Source organism: Dipodomys spectabilis, unplaced genomic scaffold (assembly GCF_019054845.1).
Source record: "Dipodomys spectabilis isolate Male_0828 unplaced genomic scaffold, ASM1905484v1 ptg000158l, whole genome shotgun sequence".
Lineage (NCBI taxonomy): Eukaryota > Metazoa > Chordata > Mammalia > Rodentia > Heteromyidae > Dipodomys > Dipodomys spectabilis.
This window is the reverse complement of record NW_024870835.1, coordinates 4,257,057-4,269,819: the sequence shown is the minus strand read 5'-3', so window position 1 is coordinate 4,269,819 and position 12,763 is coordinate 4,257,057. Positions and strand designations below refer to the sequence as shown.

Below are 12,763 nucleotides of genomic sequence, written 5' to 3'. Positions count from 1 at the left end.
CTCTGGTTTATCTTTTCACTGCTCAGACACAAACAAACAGGAACTGGTGGGTTGAGTCATTGTGAATTTGAAGTTGTTGTTTAGGATTTTTTTCCCCTTTGGATTTGTTGGGGAAAATGCCTCTGGCAGGACTTAGGTGTCTGTTACCTCAAGAAATTGCTGGTCTTTGTATTCTTGTGAGAATTGGACTTTGAGGGGGAGAGCTATCATACTGCCCACATTCTGGTAGATTGGTGCCACAATCCAGAAATCTTCATTTCCCTTCTTCTCAGTGCTGAAATGCCCCCCTCCCTCCTTTTATGATCAGGTTTGTTGTCCAACACCAGGCCCTCTGAGATCCAGAAATACTGGGAAAGATTGAGGTAGCGGAAATGGCCACACATTCCCCATTACACAACCCGGTACAGTAGACAGGTGCCATCAGGATGGGCTAGAGCAGGCCTGGGCACTTCAAGGAAAGAGAGACAGCAGGGAAAATTGAATGTCTGTTTCTAAGTGGGGAGTAGCATGAATAATGCTAAGGGTTCCACCAGACTTATAGAAGAAACAAGTTTGTGAAAAGATCTTTTCCTTCCTTCCTTCCTTCCTTCCTTCCTTCCTTCCTTCCTTCCTTCCTTCCTTCCTTCCTTCCTTCCTTCCTTCCTTCCTTCCTTCCCTCCCTCCTTCTTTCCTTCCCTCCTTCTTTCCTTCCCTCCTTCTTTCCTTCCTTTCTGTCTCTCTTTCTTTCTGTCTCTTTTTCTCTCTGTCTCTTTTTCTGGGAGGGGGGGGGGTCCGGTCATGGGGCCTGAACTCTGGGCCTGGGTGCTGTCCCTCAGCTCTTCAGCTCAAGGCTAGCACTCTACCACTTAAGCCACAGCACCACTTCCAGCTTTTTTCTTTTTTTGCTTATGTGGTGCTGAGGAATCGAACCCAGGGCCTCATGCATGCAAGGCAAGCACTCTACCACTGAGCCACCTTCCCAGCCCTCTTCCTCCCTCCCTCCCTCCCTCCCTCCCCCCCCCCTCTCTCTCTTTCTTTCTTGTGTGGTGGTACTGGGGTTTGAACTCGAGGCCCTAATGCTTGCTAGGCAGGCACTCCCCTTGAGCCTTGAGCCATGCCCCCAGTCCTTACACCCAACATAATTATCTGTTAAGTCTGAGGCCTGTTATTTAGGGTCTGAAAAACTAATGGTTAGCTGTTGTGAGCCTGCCTGAATGTTGGCTTCATTTTTTGAGAGGAAGGTCTTGCATTATTGCCTAGACTGGCCTCAAACTCAGGATCCACCTGACTCAGCTTATTGAGTAGTTGGGATTATGGATGTGTGTCTGGATGCTTGTCTATATTTTTAATCTAGTCCCATTGGAGCTATTATGTATCAAGTGCAAAAGTCTTTTTTTTTTTTTTTAATGAACTGTTGATCTTCAGTTACAAATTGCAGTGTCTGGCTGATTAGTCCAGTTAGTCCACCAGGCAAGTCTTTGGAATACTTGTAAACCACAACATTTCCTCTGGCAATTTGGAGGGCTTAAGATCTCAGAGTAGGTGATTGCCTAGCTGTTGTGTCTGGGTCCAAAGAATTTAGCCAAAACTTAATTCCTGTTTTCTGCTCCTATGTCTCTATTTCGGATGTTTATTGTAGGACAGAACTGACCTATCTCATATTGGGGAAACCAGCAAACTATTACTTGGTCATAATTATAGCCCCAAATTAAGTCTTTATAATAATAAGGTAGTAGGTTTAATAATGTATATTATAATTATAACAGTCAGTCCAATTCTAAGGAAAAAAAGTTAAAAGAATTGATGATGTTAAATCAGAAGACTAGGGCATATCACTGGGACAACTTTATTCACTAAAGCTACCATTTATTGTGTGCTGTGTGGTGAGACTCAGCTAGATACTTTATTCCCATCCTGGGCAATAGGTGATATTTATTATATTAATTTGATAGAGGAGAAAACTGAGGTCTGTTTCGTTTAATTTGCTTAGGTCAAGAAAATGACACAGCTGGAGTTAGAACTTGGTACTTTGACTTTCCCAAGGTAGTTCTCTTGAAGATCTAGTGCCATTCTTAGTACCTTATACTTATTTATTTGGCATGGCATATGTACTTAATAACTATTCAGTTATTCCTTCACTTAAACTGCTATGTTGGGACCATTTTATCCACAGAATAAGACTAATGATAAGGAGAAAGTTTGTTTAGTTTGTTATTGTTTGATACAAAAGCAATACTATAATCATGGAACATGATTCTGAGTGTGGAAGTTACAAATTAATAGATACCTTCTCTTCTTTGTAGACATAGACATGGAAAAAGTACACATATTTATGTATACATGTAAAATAGGTACGCATATTGCATACACTTTTTTTTTAACTCAGTTGAGACTACATGACGATAATCATTCTGTAACTTGTTTTTTTCCCCCACTCAATCTGTATTGCATAGTTCCTTGTTAGCTTATGTAAAGTTGCCATTCCCTTTACAGTGTCTCTACTGTATTCATTTATAATTTAACAGTCAATTATTATTGGTGAACATTTAGGGTAACTTCTGTTTATCTTATTTATATCTTTTCTTTTTGTGCTGGTCCTAGTGCTTGAACTCAAGGCTTGGGCATTCTGCCACTTGAGCCATAGCTCCACTCCGGCTTTCTTTCTTTTTTTATTTATTTTTTATTTTTTTTGTCGGTTGTGGGGCTTGAACTCTGGGCCTGGGTGCTGTCCCATAGCTCTAAAGCTCAAGGCTAGCTAGTGCTCTACCACTTGGGCCACAGCACCACTGCCATCCACTCTGGCTTTCTTCATTCTTCCCTCCCCTCCCCTTTCCTCCCCTCCCCTCTCCTCCCCTTCCCTTCCCTTCCCCTCTTCTTCCCCTCCCGTTTCTTCCTTCCTTTTCTCTTTCTATCTTTCTTTCTTTCTTTCTTTCTTTCTTTCTTTCTTTCTTTCTTTCTTTCTTTCTTTCTTTCTTTCTTTCTTTCTTTCTTCCTCTCTCTCTCTCTCTCTCTCTCTCTCTCTCTCTCTCTCTCTCTCTCTCTGTGTCTCTCTCTATCTCTGTCTCTCTTTCTCTCTTTTTGGCTAGTTGGTGGTAAGTATCTCACAGACTTTCCTGCCCGGACTGGTTTTGGACCTCATTCCTCAAATCTCAACCTTCTGAGTTGGGAGTAGCTAGGCTTACAGGCCTGAGCCCCTGGCCCTCAGCCTTCTGTTTATTGTTTTCATTGTGGTTTATGGAAAAGTGATGCTTGAATATTCTCGAGCATGCATCGGGTATATTTTTACAAGTACTAATTCTGGGTGGGGAATTGGCTATGTTAAGGAGAACATTCCCTTTAAATGATGATAATTGTTGCTAAATGGCAACTGATTTCATTCCCACTGATAGTGTTCGGCTATCGTGTCCACTCTGTCATCATGTTTGCTTCAGGCCAAGTCCATCGTTCTCTTCCAAGAACCCATCCTTTCCCTCCGCTTGTGCACATTCTGTACTGTTTTGTTGACATAGAGGTATGTTTGGACTGAATTCCTTGTTAGTGTTTGAAGCTTTAAGGTCCCAATGACATAGACCAAGACAATTTTGGAGAAAAGTACAATTTCCCTTCAGCTACTGGACTTACGTTTGGGGGAGAGAGACTCTAGTTCTTTATAGTGACTCAGGAGGAAATGATCTGGTGTTAAAGAGATTGTGAAGGAAAATACCTAAAACCAAGCCATGATCTCTTACCTCCTACTCTGTACCTAACCAAGTAGAGCGCATATTGCCAAAGCATGTGTCCCATTATCTGCAGGGTAGAATCTATCTGTCTAAACATTTACTACTGTGTATCTGTCATAGAGATCTAGAAGTAGTCATGGGTAGTGACTGTGTGCAGGTGGTTAAGCATGGTGTTAGTACCTATATGGGGTAGGGTACTTGGGCCCTGGGGTGTGGAGTGGGGGTTGTAAGAAGGGGCTTTGCTTAAGATTTTTACTGATTTTTTTTTTTTTCGTTAGGTCTCAGGGCTGAAACTCTGGGCTTGGGTGCTGTCCCTGTGCTCTTCAGCTCAAGGCTAGTGCTCTACCACTTGAGCCGCAGTCCCACTTCCGGTTTTCTGGTGGTTAATTGGAGATAAGAGTCTCACAGACTTTCCTGCCGGGTCTGGCTTTGAACCTCGATCCTCAGATCTTAGCCTCCTGAGTAGTTAGGATTACAGGCGTGAGCCACTGGCGTCCGGCTCTAATTTTTTTTTTTCAATTGTGGAACTAGGAAGGTTGAGGGCCTCATGCTTGCTAGGTAGACTGTAGCGGCCCAAGAGACTTTTATGATTTTAAAACCAAAAGTCCCCAAAGACAATTCTAATGGATGTAGTTTATTTGTGTGTATGAAAATAGAACATAGAAACCTGCCTCAGTTGTCTTAAGGAAGTGTCACGGGATGGGAGAGTGATAAGGGGGGTGAGTTTGATTAGGATGCATTGTTTACAATTGAGGAAATGTCACAAAGGCTCCCCCTCTGCCCAGTATACAACGAATGCACACGAAACATAAACAAGCAGAAAGCCCTGAAAATATCACGCATTAGGAACCTGAAGTCCTAGGCACCCAGGACAGTGAGTCAGTGGAGTGGAGTGTTAGGGATGGATGTATGATTCAGATGCACAGTTCACTTTGCCTGGGTCAGTCGTTAGCTGCTGAGCCTACAGCAAATTTCCAGTGTTTTTATTTCAGTATTTGCTCTCTCTGGGAAACAGAATGGGGGAGATTGCACAGGTGGATGGAGATAGGTGAAATAATTTGAAAGTCAAAACCGAAAAGGCAAGAATGGCAGCAGCTAGAGCAGTTTTGGCAAAAGTGCAATGATACTTCTCAGAGCTCCTAAGATGTCTCAGGCATGCCAACTGCCTCTCTCATTCAGAGGCAGAATGATGAGATTGCAGTGTATTCTTTAGACTGTTTGGAGCAAGTGCTGCCAAAGAATGCACAGTGTGAGGAACTTGCAAAGGAAATAATTACATGGTTTGAACTTATGGCTTCTTTTTAATTAAAAAGCAATCTAGGAGCACTCAGTTGTATGGAGAGCAGGCTAGAAGAGGCCAAGGCTGTTTCTCTCCACCCTGTAGGCATGGCATCACCCAGAATCTGATGGCTAGATCATGGTTTTCATAGACACCATGGGAGTTACAAAGACCACACCACTTCTTTCTTCAGTGACAAGGGTGTTGTTGCTGGCAGACTAAGTAGTCATGGAGTAGACAACAACAAGAAAATGCAACTGTGAAAGGACTAGAAAGAATGAATAGCTTTGTAGAGGTTGTCCAAATATTCAGTTTTGAAACAGAATGGTGGAGATTGCACAGGTAACTGGAGATAGGTGAAATGATTTGAAATTCAAAACTAAAAAGACAAGAATGGCAGCAGCTGGAACAGTTTTATCAGAGGTGCAGTGATACTTTTCAGAGCTCCTAAGATGTCTCAGTCATGCCAACTGCAAATCAGCCCATGAAAACAGAGTGTTTAACTGAAGCAGTGACTGATCGTGAACCAAAGGCTGGACTGTTACTTAATCTACCAGTATTTTTTTAAACCAGAATTCAGTATGAAAATTGAAGGTCTTCAGGAGTATCCTTATTTTTTGGTCTCATCAGAACCTTTCCATTGCATTGGAAGCCACCTGGGAGAATGTGGAGGACTTCTGCTTCTGCCTACAGCAGCCATGAGCACAGAGAATGCCTCTTGGAACTGTCAACTTAGGCAAGAATGAAACAGGGCTTAAAACAAGAAAACTAAAATCATTGCTTTTAATCACAACCAAAGACAGCATGACAGGATTCTGGGGACAAAAAAACTGAGAAAGTAGAGGAGAGGAAAGGGGGTACAAAGGGATCCAGTGCTCACTGGCTTCTGAACCCTGAGCTCCTGTTAACAAGCTTATTTATTTAGTTCAGCACAGGGGAGTTGACTACAGGTATGTGCAGAAACTAGGGTATCAATCTATCTTGTGGTTGTTGCAGCCATTAACATGAGGTATAGCTTGTATACATAGTGATAATTGACTCCTTTGTCATTAGGGAACAGAGGGGAGCAGTAAATATTTTAACTGTAACACAGACATTCATCTCATTTCCAGGTCCAAACAGCTCTAACTTAAACACGCTTAGGGTAGTAACTTATACCTCGGTCTTGCCTTGACTATTTGATCTTTGCAGTCCAGCTCTCAGTCTTCTGAGTGCTGTTGAGATATGGCCTTCCAATCTCTTAGCCCTTTCTAGTTCTTACAGTTCAGCTCCAGAGTTGCTGGAGAACTAGAAACTACTTGTTTTGAAAAATCAATCATAGTCTCAGTGAACTCAAGAAATAACTACATAGTAGTTAGGTGCAGCTGGCAGCAGAGCCATTAAAATATCATACCAGTCAGGTGGTCCTAAAAGCATTAATACTCACTGGCATAGAAGGGAATTGAGAAGCTTTGGCTGAATATGCCTGCTGATGGTTGTGATGTGTGTCTGAGATGGACCATCTTGAAATAACCTGTATACAGGCAAAGAGACATTCAGGTGACTAGCTTTTAGGTAATTTCTGTGGCTGAAATATCGACATTGAGCTGATATGGTAAAGTTGCTGAGGAAAAGCTAGATGTATTTTGTGAAGTTTGGGAATCTTACATCAGTGAGAAGGAAATCAATGATGTCTTTGGAAGAGGACGAGAGCTGGGAAGGTGGCTCAGTGGTAGAGCGCTTGCCTTGCATGCCTGAGGCCCTGGGTTCGATTCCCCAGCACCACATAAGCAGAAAAGTGGTGCTGTGGTTCAAGTGGTAGAGTGCTAGCCTTGAGCTGAAGAGCTGAGGGGACAGCGCCCAGGCCCAGAGTTCAGGCCCACGACCGGACCCCCCCCAAAAAAGAAAGAGGATGCGAAGAGAAAGAAATATGGCTGCCTTATATTTTGAAAGTGTATGTTGATGTGAATGTGAACCTCATAGGAAAGTCAGGACAAGCCTGACTGAGGAGAAAGCCAAAATAGAAAAACTTGGACTTCCTTAAGTTAGTTTTTCTCACCATCTGATATTGGGTATGAAATGTGAGGGCGGGAGGTCATGAAAATGAGATCATCTGATATGGATGGAACATGTCTATGGTGTTCTGTTCTCTCTCTGTATTAGAGGAGAGGGGCCACTGAAAGCTCCCATAACTTAATTCATCACCTAATGTTTTGTCACAGAGAGATGAATGCTTGCTTCAAGTCTGCAAGCTCTTTCAAAACAGCTGAAAAATGACCAGCTCATGCTTCTCTTGGAAATAAACAAGCTCATTTCTCTATGCCACCAGCTCCAGAAAATACATCTTTGTGCAGAGTAAAGCATTTCTAAAGGTTGACAAGGTTGGGGCTGGGAATGTGGCTCAGTGGTAGAGCACTTGCCTTGCATGCTCGAGGCCCTGGGTTCGATTCCTCAGCACCACATAAGAAAAGCCAGAAGTGGCGCTGTGGCTCAAGTGGTAGAGTGCTAGCCTTGGGCTGAAGAGCTGAGGGACAGCGCCCAGGCCCAGAGTTTAGGCCCCATGACCGGACCCAAAAAAAAAAAAAAAGGTTGACAAGGTTAAGCAAGATCATATGGCTTTCTCTTGTGTTTAAAACAGCTTAATTACTTTTATAATGGGGAGAAATTTCATTTGATATATCCACACATAAAAACAAATATATTTCAATCAACCTCATTCCCTTTATCACTCTCTTCCTGATGGTTCCCTTGGCCCAATTTCTCTCACCTTTCCATAAACTGCTGATGAAGCTTGAAAACAAGGCACCTGGATCATAAAGCTTGAGATTTGGGCTAGATATCTGGAAAATCATAGGACTGACTTTGTGTGTGTGTGTGTGTGTGTGTGTGTGTGTGTGTGTTTGTCTGTGTGCGTGCACATGTGTATTGGTACTGGGATTTGCTAGACAGGTGCTCTACCACTCTTAACTCTCTTGCTTTGTTACTTTATGGGTAGGATCTCATATATATATATATATATATATATATATATGTATATATGTGTATATATATTAACCTAGGCTGGCCTCATAACACAATCCTCCTAGTTTTACCTTCCACGTTAGTAGTCACCATAACATCCAGTTTATTTAGTAGGATGGTGATGTTGCTAACTATTAGTCTGGGTTGGCCTTGAATTGTGATCCTCTTGATCTTTGCCTTACAGATGTGAGCCACTGTATCCTGCTAGAACTGATTATTGAAAAAAGCATATGATCCCTTATTATTTTCAGTAATTGAACAGTATTATCTTTATAAAGACAATGCTGAAATCTTGCTTTTCTGATCTTTAGATTGTGAAACTTCCTATCAGCTAATAAGTACCATGGTAGTTGCTGGAATTCTAACTGTACAGCCATTTTAATATGGGACATTGTGTGAATGAATGTTCTTTGAGAGTTAAATATCCCAACTGTCAGGGCTGAGAAGGTGGCTCAGTGGTAGAGCGCTTGCCTTGTGTGCATGAGGCCCTGGGTTCAATTCCTCAGCACCACATAAGCAGAAAAAAAAAGCCAGAAGTGGTACTGTGGCTCAAGTGGTAGAGCCTTGAGGTGAAGAGCCCAGGCCCAGAGTTCAGGTACATGACCAGACTCCCCCCCAAAAATATCCCTACTGTCTTGATGATTGAATCCAAAGTTGAATGTGTGTTCACAATGGCATATCAAATTTTAAGTTTTCTTTATTTAAGCTGATTATGTAGAACACTAATTTCAGCAGTAAATGTAAGTATTGTGATGTGGTTCAGTGCAGGGTTTTTCTTAACCAAGTGAATGCTTCAATCTCTTCATCAAGGGTGACAAGTGTCCTTCAGATGCTTTGCCACAGACCATCCATGTTAGTGGCAAGGTGTCTTTTTTTGTTGTTGTTGTTGTTGGTCGGGCCTGAACTCTGGGCCTATGTGCTGTCCCTCAGCTCTTCAGCTCAAGGCAGGCACTTTACCACTTGAGCCACAGCATCACTTCCAGTTTTCTGGTGGTTAATTGAAGATAAGAGTCTCACAGACTTTCCTACCCGGGCTGGCTCTGAATTGTGATCCTCAGATCTCAGCCTACTGAGTAGCTAGGATTACAGGCATGAGCCACTGACACCAGCTCCAAGGTGTCTTTTAACAAGTGCCTCACAAGGTAAGGGTTATCTGTTGGTCTTTGCACATCCTTCCCTGCTCCCCAAAGCAGGGTAGCGGATCTCAATCCACAGACCCTGGGAGCAACTCCTGCTGAAGAGAAGATGGCTGTATTTTGGTTCTAGATATAGCATAACTAGCCAGTCTTCTCTGAATATATATATATATATTTTTTTGTCAGTTGTGGGGCCTGAACTCTGGGCCTGGGTGCTGTCCCTCAGCTCCTCAGCTCAAGGCTAGTGCTCACCACTTGAGCCACAGCTCCACTTCTGGTTTTTTCTGCTTATGTGGTGCTGAGGAATTGAACCCAGGGCCTCATGCATGCAAAGCAAGCACTCTATCACTGAGCCACCTTCCCAGCCCCTCTGAAACCAAATGGTTGAAACCAAATCCTTTTTAAATTACTGATTATCCTATGTGTTATGTAGTGTGTTGGTATGTTCATTGTAAGGCAAATAAAATACTTATTTTTTTGTGTATGTGTGGTGCCACGCTGGGGCTTGAACTCAGGGCCTGGGTGTTGTCCCTGAGCTGCTTTTTTGCTTAAAGTTAGCCCTCTACCACTTGAGCCACAGCTCCACTGCTGGCTTTTTCTGTGATTAATTGGATATAAGAGTCTCAGGGACTTTCCTGCTGGGGCTGGCTTTGAACCACCATCCTCAGATCTCAGCTTCCCCAGTAGCTTGTCTTTTTCTTTCAAAAAATCTGTCTTGGGCTAGTAAGGTGGCTCAGTGGTAGAGTGCTTGCCTTGCATGCATGAGGCCCTGGGTTCAATTCCTCAGCACCACATAAGCAGAAAAAGCTGGAAGTGGCACTGTGGCTCAAGTGGTAGAGCGCTTAGCCTTGAGCTGAAGAGCTGAGGGACAGCACCCAGGCCCAGAGTTCAAGCCCCACAACTGACAAAAAAGAAAAGAAATGGTTAGTTTTAAGCTGGGCATAATGGTACATGCCTGTACTTCTAGCACTCAGGAGGTTGAGGCCGGAGGATCCTTAAGGCCAGTATGGCCAATCTAGGGAGACTCTGTAACAACAACAACAACAACAACAACAACAAAAGCCTCCAAACCCAAATAAGCAAAAAAATCTAGTCATAGTTTCCAATATGGCTATCTCTGGTCACATGTGTCTTTTGAACACAGGAAATTGTGGCTAGCTTAAACTAAGATATGATGTACATGTGAAATAAGCTCTAGACTTCAGAGCTTTGGTATGAACAGAAAAAGTAAAATATTTAATTTTTTTCTTTTTGTAAAATATTTTATTGACACTGTTTAATTTTTGTTTATTTTCTATGTGCCCAGGCTGGCCTTGATTCTCACACTTTCTATTTGAACCTCCCACATGATGGGTATATTAAGTACATGCCACTTTGCCTGACCAATGATATTTTAATATTTAATATTTTAATAGTGTTCAAACAACAGTAATTTGAGTATATTGCATTAAGACATAAGACGTATCATTAAACTTACAAAAGCCAAATGTCCTGTGAAGACAGACATTATTAATTATTAATCTATATTAAATTGGCAAGGTGAATGATATGATCTCTTTTTTGTCTTTGGTCAGTCCTGGGGCTTGAACTCAGGCCTGGGCACTGTCCTTGAGCTCTTCTGCTCAAGGTTAGCTCTACAACTTTGTCCTTTTTTTTTTTTTTTTTTTTTTGGCTCCAGTCATGGGGCCTGAACTCTGGGCCTGGGTGCTGTCCCTCAGTTCTTCAGCTCAAGGCTAGCACTCTACCACTTGAGCCACAGCACCACTTCTGGCTTTTTTTTTTTTTGCTTATGTGGTGCTGAGGAATTGAACCCATGGCCTCATGCATGCAAGGCAAGCCCTCTACCGCTGAGCCACCTTCCCAGCCCCAGCTCTCCACTACTTTGGACCACAGCTCCATTTCCAGTTTTTTGGGGTGGTTAATTAGAGATAAGAGTCTCACGGAAACTTTTCTTCCTGGGCTGGCTTTGAACTACAGTCCTCAGATCTCAGTCTCCTGATTAGTTAGGATTATAGGATAATCTCATTTTAAAGCTGAGAAAAAAGGGTTTTAATTAGGAGGGAAAAGCTGATGAGCAAAGATTTGCTTTGACGGCAGAAAATTTTCGAGTGCTAGAAAATATTGTTCTTGTTTTTTTTTTTCTACCCATTTTTTCCCAATGGCCATTATTTTGCATAGGCCTCATTTTTAGGGGGTGGCACTAGGGTTTGATCTGGGGCCTGTGTGCTTGCTAAGCAGGTGCTCTACCCGAGTCACTCTGCTAGCCCCTGCTCCCACCCCCTTTTTTTTTTTTTTGTCAGTCGTGGAGCCTGATCTCTGAGCCTGGGCGCTATCCTCCAGCTCTTCAGCTCAAGACAAGTGCTTTACCACTTGAGCCGCAGAGCCACTTTTTTTTTGGTCTGGTTGTGGGGCTTGAACTCTGGGCCTGGGCACTGTCCCTCAGCTCTTCAGCTCAAGGCTAGCACTCTACCACTTGAGCTACAGCGCCACTTCTGGTTTTCTGGTGGTTTATTGGAGATAGGAGTCTCACGGTCTCTCTTGCCCAGGCTGGCTTTGAACCGCGATCCTCAGATCTCAGCCTCCTGAGTAGCTAGGATTACAGACGTGAGCCACCAGCACCCAGCAAATGTATTATCTTTTTTTTTTGGGGGGGGGGTCTGGTCATGGGACCTGAACTCTGGGTCTGGGTGCTGTCCCTCAGCTCTTCAGCTCAAGGCTAGCGCTCTACCACTTGAGCCACAGCGCCACTTCTGGCTTTTTTCTTTTTGCTTATGTGGTGCTGAGGAATCGAACCCAGGGCCTCATGCATGCAAGACAAGCGCTCTACCACTGAGCCACCTTCCCAGCCCCCCACTTTTTTTTTTTTAAACTTTTACTGCTTATGTGGTGCTGAGGAATCGAACCCAGGGCCTCATGCATGCAAGGCAAGCGCTCTATCACTGAGCCACCTTCCCAGCCCCACTGCTTCCCCTTTTTGAGATAGAGTCTTGCCTTATTCTCAGGCCAACCTGGACCATAAACTTCCTATTTGTGCTTTTCTGTAGAGTTGGGAGTAAAGGCACAAGCTACTGCATCTGGCTCTTATTGGTTGAGTTAAAATCTTTTTTTTTTCCCCTTTATATGGAATCCTGTGAATGTTTTTGTCTAGGCTAGCTTGAGCCATGATCCCTCGATCTTCACCTTTCAAGTAGCTAGGATTGCAGGCCCCAGATACTGCTCAGGGATTAGGCATCATCTTGTATGTGTTTGTGTGTGTGTGTGTGTGTGAATTCTGGGACTTGAGCTCAGGGCCTGGATATTATCTCTTAACTTTTTCACTCAAGGTCAGTGCCCTACCATTTGAACCACAGCTCCACTTTTGGCTTTTTGCTAGTTAAGTGGAAGTAAGAATCTCATGGACTTTCCTGCCCTGGTTGGCTTTGAACCATGATCCTCAGACCTCAGACTTCTTAGTAGCTAATGTTGTAGACATGTAGTTGGTCTGTGAAAGTCCTTCCAAGAGCTGTGTCTGGCTAGGCATCATCTTTTACAATGGAAATGAGAATAATTGAGAATGCTTCATAATTAATCTGTGCAGAAAAAGCAAAACTTAATGTTACTTTGAGTCAGGAGTAGGGCCTGCATACTTTTCATAGATAGCACTGTTTGTA

The 12,763-nt window shown here is 43.1% G+C and overlaps 1 protein-coding gene across 1 annotated transcript in view; it reads left to right on the top strand.

Moving 5' to 3' along the window:
- The window catches only part of Acer2 (alkaline ceramidase 2), a 39,242-nt gene that overhangs the window by 1,138 nt on the left and 25,341 nt on the right, over positions 1-12,763 (top strand). The window lies entirely within an intron of this gene.